Source organism: Lemur catta, chromosome 7, assembly GCF_020740605.2.
Source record: "Lemur catta isolate mLemCat1 chromosome 7, mLemCat1.pri, whole genome shotgun sequence".
In the NCBI taxonomy this organism is placed as follows: domain Eukaryota; kingdom Metazoa; phylum Chordata; class Mammalia; order Primates; family Lemuridae; genus Lemur; species Lemur catta.
In genome coordinates, this window is record NC_059134.1 from 75,363,245 (window position 1) to 75,380,615 (window position 17,371).

The window sequence follows — 17,371 nt, forward strand, 5'->3', positions numbered from 1 at the left end:
TTTATGGATGAAATTTACATTTAAATTGATGGACATTGAGTAAAGCAGATTGTCCTCCATAATTTGAGTGAGCCCCAGCCAAGCAATTGAATTACCTAAGTGGAACAAAAGGCCGACCTTCTCTGAGCAAGGGGGAATCCAGTGAGCAGACTTCCTTTAGACTTCATTTGCAAAATCAGCTCTTCTTAGTTCACCAGCAGATTACCTTTGGACCCAAATTGCAACTCATTTCTAAGTCTCAAGCCTGCTGGCCTCCCTCATCATAGTTTGGACTTTCCAAGCCTCTAGAACCATGTGAACTAATTCTTTAAAATAAATACCTCCATAAATACATAGATAGATAAGTAGATATAGATAAAATCCTATCTGTTCTGTTTCTTTGGAGAACCCTGACTGGTATAGTTCCCAAACCCATCCTATGGTTATTTTCCCAGTTTTGGAATGCGGAATTGGAACAGACATACTCAGTAACTGGCAGAATCTCCACATTGGTTTTCTGACTTGTGTATTACAGTAGGAAAGGCCAAGTGAAAGCCACTAGAACTATCTCCACCAAGGAAAATAGTAAACCAAAAGCAATACCACATTCTGGAGGGATTTTGGAAATAAGAGGCACCATCCTATTGTTTCTATTTCTCTGGAGAACCCAGGCAACTACAGTGTGATTCACACCTGAGGATATAAACAGTCCATATTAGCAGGATGGAGTTGGTTTCACCTGCATTCCAATTTGTTGGGGGCAAGGAAGGAATGTTTCCCATGGACCAGATGCGGGTCTTTTGAGGTCATTTTGGTCCTAATGAAGAGGACTGTAATAGAGGACTGAAGGTTCACAGCAGTAGAATTTGGAGTGGATAATAGATTTTTAGGAATGTGAGGAGTCATCAGTAATCACCTAGAAACTGACACATCTGCCCCAGTCAAAGGAACTGTAAAAGAAAATCTCTATTATCAGGAAGCTTCTGATAAACCTAAAAACGTACATCACCCAATTCAATCCATAAATTTTTATTATACTACTAGACAATGTTAAATAACATCTTAGGTGTTGGGGATACATCAGCACATAATACAGACACAGATCATTGCCCTTATAGAGCTTTTATTCTAATGGAGGGTGGGCAAACATAAAAACAAAGGTCAGAATAAGGGGAGTCGGGAACACCAGGGTAGACAGGGTAGGCAGTATTGGTAGGAGAAGGTAACAATTTGAGCAAAGATGTAAAAGAGGTAATGAAGTAAGCCATTAAGGTGAGCACACAGCATTGTAAGTAGAAGAATCAGTCAGTACAAACACCCAAAAGATGGAAATGTTCTTGGCATGTTTAAGGAACAAGAAAAAGGCCAATGGGGCTATTACTAACACAGCAGGGAAAAGTAATCACAGACGAAACCAGAGAGATAATGGGGAACAGACTATATTGGGCCTTGTAGGCCATTCTAACAATTTTGGCTTTTGCTATGAGTAAAACAGGGAGTAATTACCAGGCTTTAAGTCTATTTAGTATCTATGTGTGAGAAGAAAAGTCATGGGAAATGTGTAAGTTTCAACCCAAAGGCAACGAAATATTTCCCATAACAAATATAGTTGGGGAGGGCATTTAGAGACAAAAAGAAAGTTGCTAGTCACTAATATAGCATAGCAATTACATTAACACTTTATGCATTATAATCCTGTTCACTTAACCACTTCAGCTAATCTTTCTTTCCACAACCACATGAACAAAGAACCTATTGGTATTTAATTGCAAAGAGCTTCCAGTTATGAAGGAGTTTGGTAAAGCATGAAAGTTTTATGAATGCGTGGATAGGTGAAGTTTAAGAATTCTGCAAGGGTTCCTGCTCAACACTCAGCAAATGCTAATAACCAGTTGCTCTCTATTGATACTTTCATTTTTACTGCAACCACAGAAAATAAATGCCCTTGATTAGGTGCCTGGAAAAATAGACTGTGATAAGGTAAGCTTCTTAGAAAGGTATTGGACTAGCTTAGTACCCTTACTTTCATGTAGATACAGCTCATCAAGTCAATTGATATGCTTTAGCACCAAGTTGTAGGTTGAAATGGCACCATAGTATATGACACCTCACTTGATGGCTCAAAAAGCTCCCTGACTTAATTTACTTCAATTTTCCCTTTTCATAGCAGAGTTCTCTTCAGAAAAGATGCATTAGACTTTTATGACTGTATTTGAGATATAAATTATAAACATTGCTTTTATAAAGCACTCAGAGAAAGCATCAGGTGTTGAGATCTAAAACAGGCTTGTCAGTATGATCCTGCGTTGACTGGGGTTCTGGCTGCTTGAAGGAGCCTAAAAATATTCACCAGCATGCAAGCCCAACTTTCCAGACACACATAAGAAGACGAAGCAGAGCCAGAGGCCAGCTATTTGTTATTTAAATAGAACATGAGTGCAATAAAAAGTATTTGCTTGTTTCAGCAAGACTACTATCATAAACTTTGCAGAGTAATACCTTGCCTTTAATAGCACAGCTCAGGAATCATTAGGGCCGCAGCCACAATATGTCTGGTGTAGTAATGAATGGCTATTCAAGCCAGAATTTTCCACCTCACATTACCATTTTGGAAAGCTTATAAAGGTGAACTGGAATTATACAAGGCTCAAATATCAGGCATTCTATCATAGCACTTTGGGTTCAAAAACAGATTGAGAGTAGCAAAAGCGATACAGTCACATAGAGTCCTGTCGGGCTGCTATACCCATGAAAGTTCCTGGGGCCTAGCTAGGCCTTAGCTGTCTAATCCTAGCTCTTCTTGCTCTCAGATTATTTGATATTAGACAAAGCCATTTCTTCAAAGAGACTCTAAATTTCTGCTTATTCTCAATCAAAGGTAAACGTGCCAGGTGTCGAAAACTCATGAAAAGTAATTGACTACCTGTTATGCCCAATTAGACCACTGGACTTGCTCTTGTGCTCATGTACTCTCTCTCTTTCTCTCTCTCAAAGAATGTTTGCTTCTCTATATTTTAAATTAGCACGTTCTTCTTGTAGAAATCATAAGAATTTATAAACAAAAAATAAACATTTCTTATAATGCCTCCAATTCCAAGAAAATCACCATTAGTATTTTGGTGTATTTTTCCTAGCATTTAATATTTATTATAAATAAAAATGTGTGATATAGTATTTGTATATATAAATATATAATACATTCTAATTTATATTAAATATATAGTACATTTATTTATTACTGTATCATTTATTTATGTATGCTTATTATCTATATTAAATATATGATAAATTTATTATGTATTATTACTTATGATAAATACATATGTAGCAAAATTAGGATAGCACTGTGGATTTTTTCTAGTATCTTCACTTTAAATATGAAACATAATTTTAAATATTTATATATTATATCATACGCATATATTGTATTTTGTCTAACTAGTTTCTGAATGTTGTGCATTTACATTGCTCCCAACATTTGACATTGTAAATAATATAATCAATACCTTTGTAGATAAGTTATTTACATCTTTGTTTCCTCTAATTAAAGTACTATAAACAAAATTGTTACATCAGAAGATAAAGTTATGTTAATCATAGAGACACATACCACTGAATGACATTCCAAACATGTCTTACTAATATATCTTTCCAATAGCAACATACAAGAGGAGCCATGACATTACCCCAAGACTACCAATGATTGAAATCCTTTAAAAAAATATTTTTTCAAATTTTATAAATTAACATGGTGTATTGCTTTATTTGAAAATTCATTTCTTTAACTATTAATTCAATTGATTATTCTAAAATTCATTTATTAGATAAGCACCTGAATTTTTGACAGTTATTATTAATAGTAATGTAGAGTCTTTCAAGTCAAGCATATCTCTATAACAATATGTGGAAGCCTTTTTTCATTTGGAACTTTATGAAAATCAAAATTCATTAAAAACAAATTAATTCAGCTGGGTGCACTGGCTCATACCTGTAATCTTAGCACTCTCAGAGGCTGAGGCAGGAGGATCACTTGAGGTCAGGAATTCGACACCAGCCTAAGCAAAACAAGACCCTGCCTCTACTAAAAATAGAAAAAATTAGTCCAGCACAGTGGTGCGTGCCTGTAGCCCAGCTACTCAGGAGGCAAGAGAATCACTTGAACCCAGCAGTTTAAGGTTGCTGTGAACTAGGCTGTCACTAGGGCACTCTAGCCCCACCAGCAACAAAAGGAGACTCTGTCTCAAAAAAAAAAAAAAAAAAGGAAATAAATAAAAAATGGGAGTGGCTATGAACTTCCATTAAGGAAAGAGTTCAGTATGTTTGAGGAATTAAAATTGTTATGTCCAATATGAATTCTGGCCCCCACACACTCTGTTCATTCCTTCCTTCTTCCATAGCTGCAGTAACTATTCATCTGACATCCTCAGTATTTGATGATGCACTTGCTTAATTTTTTAACCAGTTATGATATTGGAAAATTGGTTTCCATAGAGTGTTATTCTTCCAACTTTGGCTCTCTTTTTCATGACAGCTCAGGAATAGTTTCATAGAACTGCCACTCTCTTTCTAATGGACCATGCTTTCTCATCTGTATTGCCCAACCCTGTAAATATTCTATAGTCAATTCTTCTAAGTAAAGAATTGCAAGAATGGAAAAACAGACACCACATGTACTCAGTACTAAATGGGAACTAAGCAATCAACACTTACGTGCACATATAGAAGTAAAACTCAATGGAAATCAGGTGGGTGGGAGGGGGGAGGAGGGGATGGGTAAATTCACATCTAATGGGTACAATGCACACTATCTGGGTGAAGGGCACTCTTATAATTTTGACTCAAACTGTATGAAAGCAAATTATATAACCAAAATACATGTACCCCCATAATATTCTGAAATAAAAAAATATTTTGTAGTATTTGATGATGGGAGGGCAATTTTAAGTCCCTAAATATTACTTGTTGAATGGACAATTCAATTTTAAGAAAAAATTTCTTTTGACTTGAGCATTGTACACTACCACAATACTTTGGTTGTTATGTGCTATAAGTAGTAGTTCAGGAGTATTTCTTCTTCATTTTTCTATGTTCTGTATGTTGCTTGCTACCCAGGCACTGTTTGTTAAACAATTTCTGCAATGTATAGCCATGTATAGACAAAAATTGCTGAACATTTTTTATGTGGACAAGGCCTAAAATTGCAAATCTGGATAAAACAATGTCTGTGGATTTTCCCATAAGCAATTATTCTAACATGACAGGACAAAGAGAAAAAGAAAGAATAAAAAATTAAGAAAAATATATGAAGAACTCAATCTATTTAGTTTTTATAATGTAAAACCTGAGTTAAAGGTAATAGGTTTGATGGAGAGAATGGAAAGGAAGTAAAACTTGTCAAGCACCTACTAAATTTCAGTTACTATATGTTATCTACTTGACAGTAAGCTACTGATGAAAATAAAGATAGATTCTATTTTTCAAGCTAAGCAAAGTGCTTTGCTAAGCACTTTACAAATGCTATTACATTTAATCCACATAGTAAAATGAATATATATAATGTATAACATATAATGTATATATGCAATGTATTAATACATAATTGTGCCTATTTACAAATGAGAAAACTTAAAGTTATAAGCTTCAAAGATAAAATTATTAAGAAATTGGCAGACCTAAGATTATAGATAAAAATCTGTCTGATGCCAAGTTATATGCACTTATTAATAACACATTAACTGCCATTTAGCTGTATTTAACTCACGATAGTTTTGAGCCTGGGGCCTTGTGAAGTAAAACCTGGGCAAAACCCTGCAGTTGGTTCATGAAAATCTTACTTGTTGATGTTCTTATTGTTACAATTAATATTGACAAATTAATTCTAAAAACATGGATTAAATGAATAGAAATCAATAAATTTCATTAATTTTTTCATTAAATTAGAAAAGATCATTTTGTTTTCAAAGTTTTTATTCTATTTTCATAATGAAATTTTTCTTTCTAGTGTGACAGTCAATGTGTTAATTACTATGTTTTTACTACCTTCTTGTGAAGTATGTTAATCACCAATATTAGAGTTTAGAAATTGAGGATCAGATTCATTGAGTAACATAGCTAAGAACATTCAAACTCAGATCAATTTTGCTGCTAATAAGCTTCAAATTATTCAATATCAAGTAAAATAAACAAACATTCATTTATTAAGAACGAATTTCCTGGGTATGAAAATATGGATGGCTATTTAAAAAAGCTATCACACAATGTTAATTAAATGAATAGATAAAGAGCCTCTGATTACTCTCCAGATAAGAAAGGTGAAGGTCCTCACTAATCCTAAATTGCAAAGATTTTTTTTCCATTCCCAAAAGACCCATCCTGAAAAATCACCCACTTTTTAGATTAGGATGTTAAATTTAATTGATTATCTCTGCTTTGATGTGAATAATTAGAACACACTCTCATCACAGGGCAAGCCACTTGAAACAAATCATCTGGAAATGCCAGTGAAACAAAGAGGAAATTCTGCTCAGAGCAGCCCTCTGAGTTTCCCTAATGCCCTGAAATATCAATCCCTATAACAAGTGATGGTTTCACAATGGAAATTCTGATTTGCAGGTTTCAGGACACCTAGAGCATATCCATATTTCAATCTAAATATATGTCATTTCAGCAATGAGTCAGAAAAATTCTCTGTGTAAAAGACTTTACAGAGATATAAAATACCCACAGAGTTAGAAGTTTTGTCAAAGGATAGAACTTAGTGATTAGAAGTTCCATGGTTTTTGTTTTTGTTATTAATATATTTCTCTCTCTCCTAGGCTTCATCAAGACAAGTAGGAGAGGCCAGCTTAACTTCAGAACATGCCCCTCTGAATGAAGAAAATACTGTCTACTTTGATAAATCCTACATTAAAGGGAGTTGAAACTCTGCAAAGGATTGTGTGGATCTAGTATCTACCCTCCAGATTAACTATGTAATTAAAAATAAAACCTTTTTTGGGACTGAATTGGCTTTTGGGACAAATCTCACTTCTTAGAGCTGACTTATTCCCAATCTTGAGTACAGAAAAGTATAAAACTTTCTATATAAAGGTAAATATGCAAACAAATACAGAATACTGTAATAAGTAATGGGGTGTGTAAATCACTTTCAATTTCAGTATTAAAGTTAAAAGACAAAAAAAAAGTATTAAGAATAATAGTATTAAGCAGTATTAACAATAATATTAAGAATAATCACTTTGTTAATGGATACACAATATAAAAAGATGTTAATTTTGACATAAAATGGGAAGGGGAAGTAAGTGTTTAGATATGATTGAAATTAAGCAGTTATTAACTTAAAATAGACCATTAAAACTGTAAGTTCTCTTATGGAAGCATCATGTACCTATGAAAACAATACCTATACAAGATATACAAAAGAAAAAGAGAAAGAAACCAAAGAGTGTACCTATAAAAAAAAAACCCACCAAAACATAAAGGAAGACATAAAGAGAGGAAAAGAGGAACAATAGAAGTACAATATAGAAATAGTAAGTCATTTATCACCAATAATTACCTGAAACATTAACAGTTTAAATTTCTCAATTGAAATACACAGAATGACTGAATGGATTTAAAAAACTAGACCCAGTTATATGCTGTCTAAAAGAGACTCACTTGGGATTTAAGGACAGACTAAAAGTGATCTACAGATTTAACAATATCCCTATCAAATCTTAATTTTGTTTTTATAGAAATTTTTTAAAATTCTGAAGTTTATGTGGAACCACAAAAGATCCAGAATAGCCAAAAGCAATCTTGCGAAAGAACAAATTTAAAAACATCACATCTCCTGATTTCAAAATGTATTACAAAACTAAAGTAATTAAAACAGTATGGAACTGGCATAAATACAGACATATAAACCAAAAACAGAATAGAGAGCTCAGAAATAAACTCATACATATAGTCAACTGACTTTTCTCCAACAGTGCCAAGAATATACAGTGGGTAAAGGATACTCTCTTCAACAAAAGCTGCTGGGAAAACTGGATATCTGCATGCAAAAGAGTGAAATTTGACCCCCATCTTACACAATACACACCAATCAACTCAAAGTGGCTTAAAGACAAATGTAAAACCTAAAACCCCTAGAAGAAAACAGGAATAAATCTTCATGGCATTGGTCTGGAAACATATTTCTTGATATGGCACCAAAAGTATAGGCAACAAAACAAAAATAGACAAGTGGCACTACATCAAACTAAAAAGCTTCTACCCAGAAAAATATACTGGGAGGCTGAGGTGGGAGAATCGCTTGAGGTCAGGAGTTTGAGAGCAGCCTTAGCAAGAGAGAGACCCATTTCTACTAAAAATAGAAAAAATGAGCCAGGTGTGGTGGTTTATGCCTATAGTCCCAGCTACTCAGAAGCCTGAGGCAGGAGGATTGCATGAGCCCAGGAGTTTGAGGTTCTGTGAGTGAGGCTGATGCCACGGCACTCTAGCCCAGGTAACACAGCAAGACTCTGTCTAAAAAAAAAAAAGAAAGAAAGAAAAAAGAAAAGAAAAAATATGTGTGTGTGTGTGTATACATACACACACACACACACACACACACACACACACATAATAGAGTAAAAAGTCAACCTACCAAATGGGCAAAAATATTTGTAAGCCATTAATCCGATAAAGGGCTAATATACATAATATATAACAAGCTTCCACAATGCAAGAGCAAAAAGCAAAGGAGTCAATTTTAAATTGAGAAAGGGAATTGAATAGACATTTCTTAACATATACAGTCACCAAAAAGATACACTTTGCACTGACAAAGAAGAGCACCCTGTCAAGATGACTGAAACAACTTCCCATTTTTCAGGCCTATTTATGTCTGGGATACCTTTCCAACTACTATTGCTCCTATTTATCCTTGTTAAAAAAAAACCTACTTTGGGGTACATTCACACCTAATGGGTGAGGTGCACACTGTCTGGGGGATGGGCACGCTGTAGCTCTGACACGGGCAGGGCAAAGGCAATATATGTAACCTAAACATTTGTACCCCTGTAATATTCTGAAATAATAAAAGAGAAAAACTAAAAAATAGAACAAATGAATAGCAAAAACAACAACAAAAAAACTATTTTTATTCAAATATCAGAGGGCCATAGTTTTTCAGAGATATGTAAACATGTTCTAAACCCAACAGATGAATCATAATGGATTTAAATCAATATTGTTTGGGAGGTTTAGAAAGTGTAAGAAAAATGTTTTCTTATTCTCACGCTGAGATACGGTCGTCTGTAAGTGACACCTGAAACCATGGCAGCTATCTTGACAACATGAGGTTAATTAGCCCGTGAAGACAAACTAGGAAGGCAAAAAAATGGAAAGAAACAGTCTTTGATGATGTCAGGCAGATACTGAATATAATCAACTCTGTAACTCCCTAGCTTTGAGTCAAGATTTTTCACTCTGGTCACTATGACCCTCTGGACTGGGTAATTTTTTGTTGAAGGCTAACCTGTGCATTGTAGGAAGGAATATAGGATGCTTATCAGCATCCCTGGCCTCTACCTGCTGAATGCTGGTAGCATTCTTCCCCTAGTGGTGACAAGCAAAAGAACGTCTTCAGACATTCCTAAAACACTTCCCAAAACTAATTCTGGCTGAGAACCACTGATCTAGGTTTATTTTTGTAAGAGATAATACATTTTCCTTATTGCTTTAGGTATTTTAATTGGATATGCAGCCAAAAGAATCCTAATCAAGAACCTCATGACATCAGCCATACTTATTTTTTATTTTAACCCTTTTTACTTATTAATATGTTCTGCTAACTTTGCAAAATCCTTCCTTCCTTCCTTTTCTTCCCTCCCATCCTTTCTTCCTTCCTGCCTTCCTTCCTTCTTTCATTTATATCTTCTTTCTTTCATTTGCATCAGAAAAATCATGAGTCTGGATAGACTAGCTATTAGAATTAGTTTTGGTAAAGTTGAGATGATTATGATTCATGCATTAAATCAGAGAAGTTGGAGTGACAAGGCCACTTATCAACTGATTGTTGAATAGAATGGCAGCAAATGAATTACTACATCTGCTCCTCATTCCCAGAGGTATTGTCAAGAATAAATCATATATGCTGATTTTGAATCTCCTGATGAGATAAAACAAAATATTCTGCTCACAAACTGACTTGAGTCACTCCAGGCAAAGTTAGGGCAGATGCAGCATGCTAGAGGAAGGAATTACACACAAATAACGTTGCTTAGAGATCATGTGTGAAAGGCCCTTATTCTTTCCCACTCCCTCTGACATCATAGTGTCCTAACCTTTTTTATAATGACAACCATAGCCTTTACTTTTCTATAAACGTTTCTAAAAAATAAATTCTTACATCAAATTATGATGATATTATATTTAGCATTATGTTGAAGTGAGTTTGTTTGAAATGAGTTTAAGATGTACTAAAATGGCTCCATTATATATTGGAGAATATTTCCTTTCCCTAGAATTCTTCTATGGCAGATATAATGTAGGTATAGTTACAGATTGTCAGGATCAAGTTTTGCTTCAATTTAACATAATTATAAGCAGTTCTGCCAAATTTAGTGTCCTTACTTTTGTAACAAGAATAACTTAATGTCTTTTTTGTGTAGTTGAAAAACTACAAGCTTAATGGAACATGCGTGCTTCAGAATTAAAGTGTCATGTTTGTCAAAGATACATCTAAATCGAATGCCAAGGCCTTCATTAGCTATGTTATGACAATTAAATAACAGCTTTACAACCTAGGAGGCAAGTAAATACCACATTTTGAATGGAATTGATAAATAATTGAAATCTTAAAAGACATACATAGCTTTTCATATACTGTGTATGATTTACCACGTGGCAGATTTTATTGCTCAAAGAAATTTCAGATCAACTCTGCAACAACTGCATTAAATGGTATTCCAACTTGGGTTGCAGTACTTTGTTGCGAAGTGCTTCATTCCACTGTTGGACAACTCTGCTGCAATTTGTTTCTCTTTCCCTCCTCCCCCCTTCCTCCCTCCCTTTCTTCCTCCTTCCTTCCTTTTTCTTTCCTTGATTTATTACACAATACCTATTAAATAGTAATACTAATATGTGCCTAGTTACATTTTAAGTCTATGGATACAATAATGAAAAACACTATGAGCCTGAATGTTTGTGTCCCCCTCAAACTTAACCTCCACGGTGATGGTATTAGGAGGTGGGGGCTTTTTGGAGGTGAGGGTAGAGCTCTCATGAATGAGATTAGTGTCCTTAGGAAATAGCCCCAAGGGAATCCATTCCCCTTTGCCACAATGTGAGGGCCTAGTGAGAAGGTGCCATCTGTGAAACAGAAAGCAGACCCTCACCACACACCAAATCTGTCTCACCTTGATCTTGGACTTCCCAGTCTCCAGAACTGTCAGAAATAAATTTCTGTTGTTTATAAGTTACCCAGTTTTTGGTATTTTGTTATAGCAGCCTAAATAGACTAAGACTAAGAAGATACTGTCCCTGATTTCAAGTAGCTTACAGTCTATATTGAGGCAATGTAAAGTAAAAAGGCAATAGAGGATGAAAGTGCCAAGACAGAAATAAATTAGATGCAGAAATCAGCAACTATTTACTGGACATCTATTGGCGGTTATGCACTGTGCTCGGAGCTAGGGAGCTCACAAAACAATTTGTACTTAAAGTAAGGCAAAACCTGTTTCTTTGTAACCTTAAAACACCGGCTCTATTTCTGCCCTCTAAAAACATGCAGCATGATTCTGATCTTTTTGCCATGTTCAATAGTTTTATCAAAGAATAGTTTTTCTTCTTTCATTGGCAGGCACTAAAGGATAAAGTAAAATAGTCTATAATTATTCCTTGGATGAGGGATAAATCTTTAAAATTTCCAATTATGGGAAAATATGGAACAAAAGTTATTTGGAATTTTCCACCATTGTTAAATTCAATTATGAAGACAAAGCACAAAACCTTGTAATCCTTCACAGTTTCACTTTTCTAGCATTTGTTCTACAAACAGTGGTATTGATGAGTCATCCTCACCATTGGCACAAAAGTCCATGCTCAGATTAGCATTCCAAGCCGCATTTGCATTTCAGATGGTAAAAAATGCCAAGGTCCTAAGAGAACCAAGGTTATCAAAGTTAAATTTTCTTGATGGCGTCCAATAGAGACTTTAGTTTTCCTGTATTTCCTTTAGTTTTGTAAGAAATTTTCAAAGCATAACAGGGAATTTGGAATTTGGTTTATAATTTGTTAAGTGTTAACTGAATGAATATGCTTTGTCATGTGAATCGGGAAGCTCGTACTCTATTCCCAGTTCTGTCACTAATTTGCAGTGTGACCTTGCGAAAGTCACTTGATTATTCCAATATTGTATTGATAAGATTAGTCTAATATTCCCTAATACCACTTAAAAAGTTATTTCTAACTTTTTATGATTTTGAAAGGACTTTATGAAAGAAGTAGCTAAGAAGTCTGAGAATCATACCAAAAATGTGTCTATAACTCTCCCCCACACCCCCCAGCAACTGCCTCCCACTCAGTAAATCTAAAAAATCCTGTATTTACCTCATATAATATTTGCATATTAAATTTATAAGCCAAAGGGTGAAGGTGACTCAGAACTAAACATAATTGAGTCTCCTCTAAGAGCCAGGCAATTGGGTATATTCTTGTCATACACCTGCTCATTCAATCTTGTAATCACTCATTTTGTATGCTTTTGTCACATCTTTCCCATCCTATCATAATTGTGTTGAATTAGAGGACAGAAACTAAATAATTGTTGAGTTCTCACTATGTGCCAAGAAATGTTCTATGAGTTTTACAAGCATTAGTGCAGTATTTGGCACATTTTAAATGTTCAGTAAATGTGTGTCAAATAAATCAGTTTATAAGTTACTTAAAAATTATTTATTAATAATTATTAGGTCATATGACAACCGTATGACCTGTTTGTCTTTGTAGCCTGCTATATTTTGCCTTGAACCAGTTTACTTTTCACTGGTTCTCATTTTCTTATCTAGAAAAAAGGGGAAATATTTGATAAAGTGTTTGCTAGAATCAAGTGAGATTTAAAAACACAAATTTTGGTTTGATTGATATGAAATTAGCATGGACTTAATAGTTATTGCCTATTGCCATACTTAAGACATCTGATAATATGAATCAGCTTTATAAATTCAAGATGTTGTAGCAGGAGAGAAGGAAGAATCCAAGATGGAGGTTTAGAAAGGTAGGCTGCTTTTACTAACCACTCAATATCATCATCATCATCATCATCATCATCATCATCATTCCAAACATCAAGGCCAAAAGTCCTAAAGCACAGTCACAAAATCAAATGCTTACAGGTTCTAAGCAGGTATGAGAGGTGGGGTAGGTGGAGGATATAATAAACTTCTGTACACATGACTCATTTTAATTGGGCTGCCATTACTCAGCTCTGGCACGGCCCTGAAGAAATTCAAGACCAGCATGACCACACCCGGTTCTAAATCCAGTATCTACCACATAATACATGTGGACTGTGGGTTCTAATGATCAATTTTCTTATCTGAAATGATAATAAAAATAAAAATGTATATATACTGAATGCTCACTATTTCAAGCACTATTCTAAATACCTTTACCTATTAATTCAATAATCGTCAGAATAACCTACTAGCTGATGTTTTTATTCTCATTTCATATCGACCAAAGTGAGGCAAATAAAATGAGGGTAAGTAACTTTCTCAAAATCACAGGTAATATGGGTTAGAATCATTATCTGAACACAGCAATCTTTGTCCAAAGCCCACATTCATAATCACAATGCTATGGGAATAGTACAGTATCTACCAGAGCAGGTTAATGCCAAATGGTGGTGATAGTGGTCAGAGTAGTATCTGCTTCACCTTTGGAAAATCACTTAGTTTTTCTCGCATTTGTTAGGTTGGTGCAACAGTAATTGCAGTTTTAGCACTGTTGAAACTTGCCATTTGATATTGGAATACATTCTTAAATAAATGTGGGTATGTTATACATCATTTTAATGAGCATTTCTCACTTTATGTTTTTTTGCTAGTGACATTACTTGCTGTTTATTTTATATTTATTTGAGACTGTGGAAATGATGTTAGACAAAAAGTAAATTCGAGCAATTTTCTTATTCAAGTTCAAAATGGGTCGTAAAGCAGCAGAAACAACTTGCAACAACACCACCACATTTGGCCCAGGAACTGCTAATAAATATACAGTGCAGTAGTGGTTCAAGGTGTTTTGCAAAGGAGACGAGAGCCTTGAAGATGAGGAGCACAGTGGCCAGCCATCAGAAGTTGACAATGACAAATTGAAAGCAATCATCCAACCTGATCTTACAACTCCATGAGAGAAGTTGCCGAAAAGCTTAACATTGACCATTCTATAGTTTTTCTGCATTTGAAGCAAACTGGAAAGGTGAAAAAGCTCCATAAGTGGATGCCTCATGAGCTGACCAAAAATAAAAAAAAAATTGTCATTTTGAAGTGTCGTCTTCTCTTCTAGTACTCAACAACAATGAACCATTTCTTAATCGTATTGTGACATGCAATGAAAAGTGGATTTTATACTGGCAATGACCAGCTCAGTGGTTGGGTGGAAAAGAAGCTCCAAAGCACTTCCCAAAGCCAAACTTGCACCAAAAAAAGGTCATGGTCACTGGTGATCTGCTGCTGGTCTGATCCACTGCAGCTTTCTGAATCCTGGCAAAACCGTTACATCTGAGAAGTATGCTCAGCAACTCAATGAGAAGCACCAAAATCTGTAATGGCTGCAGCCAGCATTGGTCAACAGAAAGGGCCCAATTCTTCTCCATGACAACATCCGAGTGAAGGTCACACAACCAATGCTTCAAAAGTTAAAGGAATTGGGATACGAAGTTTTGCCTCATCCGCCATTTTCACCTGACCTCTCCACCGACTACCACTTCTTCAAGCATCTGGACAACTTTTTGCAGGGAAAACACTTCCACAACCAGCAGGATGTAGGAAATGGTTTCCAAGAGTTCTTGGAATCCTGAAGCATGGAATTTTACGCTACAGGTATAAACAAACTTATTTCTCATTGGCAAAAATGTGTTGATTGTAGTGGTTCCTATTTTGATTAATAAAGGTGTGTTTGAGCCTTGTTATTAGGATTTAAATTCAGTCTAAAACTGCAATTACTTTTCACCAACCTAAAGTTTTCATTCTACCCCACTCACTTTATTGGAGATATTGGGATACACAAATGAGATAATTCATAAAACTTTAACTGTACCATATATGTTATTGTGGTTTTATTAACATTATTATACTATGAAGAACTTTTCAACATTTCCATTTCTGATAACTCCTTGAATTTTAAAAAATTTCTTCTTGGACCATTATAAGCAATATCAGCAATACCTGATCAGGGCTTCTGACTTGCCACAAATAACAAGTGTTATAAACACGGAAGATAGAATCCTGGAGCAAAGCAAAAACACTTAGTTGCTTTTTCTTTTATTTTCTTTTTTTTTAACCTGTGTGATATCAATATAAAAAAAAATGTGAGATTTCTACAAGATTCTAAAAAAAAATATTCAGAGGAAATTAGGCATCACCCACACACATTAATGCCTTACGGATCCCAGGCTGGGAATTATGCAGGTTGGTAGACAGGCCGAGCTGTGGCCCACTTACTTCCCACTCTTCCTCCCTGCAAACTCAAAGGTCCCCTGTGGCCTTCAACTCACCTAGGAAAGGTTTTATATACTGCTTTCTGGTTCATCTACAGTCGATACTATATTTGGTTTTTCAGTCACTCCTACAATCACTGCTCTATTCTTTGACTCGGGAGTTATAAAATCCTGCTGTAGATCTATTCCGATGGCCCAAGGGAGATGAGTAATAATGCTTTAAGTGAGGAGTTGAATGCAGCTGGCATGAATAGTCCAACAGAGAAATTAAATGAGGTACATCTCTGTGTGCAATGCAAATATCTTGACCTCATAGGGAGGGTGGTTTAGGGCCACTGGGAGAGATTTTGCTCAAATAAAATTTGAAATAGAGCATAGAAAACTGCCCAGGGGTGTCTTTGTTACAACAATGAGGACCTATTACTCCTGTTAGCTATGACCCATGGAGTCCTGGAGGCATTGTAAAAACTGAAAGCCCCTTGGGAGAGTATTAGAAAATTATATTGGTCTTATAGCATTTTCTACACTCTAGAAGTTCAACAATATCTTCTTGGGTCCAGCCTACCTCAGATTGAAAACATTATTAAAGATTTTGTAATCTTTAAAATTACAAGAAAATTTCTAGTCCCTTTTAGGTTGTATTATTAATAAAATCCCTTTTTCAAGACAACAGCACAGTCACCAAAGTAGTTAGGGAAGGAGGAGAGTGCTAGAGGATGATGAAGAAAACCTAGTTACGTAACTTTGGCCTTTTCCTAAGAAGCTTTATCTCATCCTTTACAATTCAAACTAAGCTATGACTAGAATTCTTGGCAGTTTGTGCTAAACATCAAAAATCCACAACTCTACATTTGTGTTTTCCAAATTGAGACAAAGAGAGGTTCTTTACCTTTCTATCTGTAATAGAGGGTGTGTTTAGGTTCAAAGTGTGTGAGTGTATTTGTTTAAAAGGTATATTCTAACTTGATTAGCTATGAAGGGAAGGAACAAAGGAAAGCCACTATGCAACACTGGGGTTACTTAACGCTGCTCTGCATAAAGGTGAAGTTTTCAGTCCTCTCTCAGTTCACCAATAACTCCATCATTAGACTTCAATATGCTTGATTATAACTCAACATTATTCTATTCCAAAATAGCAGTAGTTCATTTTTTTTTTAAAGAATCAATTATGGGCATGAGGCTGACAGCATAGAGAGGATGTTCATTAGATTTTCTTTTAGGTATAGTAACAATACCAGCAATGGCCTTGTTGTCTTTTTTGTTTCCCTGTTTTCTGACCTTTTCATTCCCCCAAAACAATAGTGCAGTCAAAAGTGAGGTTTAGCCGAAGAAGGCTAAACCAACTTTTGCAGTAAGGTAAGCCCTTATTTGGGAAAGATTTCATCTTGTCTAGAGATAAGACGCATCATTTTTACAACTTTGGAAAAGGAGGGTGCCCGAGTTACTTTGAGCTGCTGTAACAAATTACAATAAACTAAGTGACTTAAAACAACAGAAATTTATTTCTCACAGTTCTGGAGGCTGGAAATCCAAGATCATGGTACGAGCATGGTCAGGCTCTGGTGAGGACTGCCTTCCAAGTTGCAAACTGTCCTCTTCTCACTGTACATGGTATCCTCACATGGCAGAAAGAGAGTTAAGGAGCTCTCTGGGGTCCCTTTTCAAGGTCACTAAACTCATTTATGAGGGGCCCACCCTTGTGAC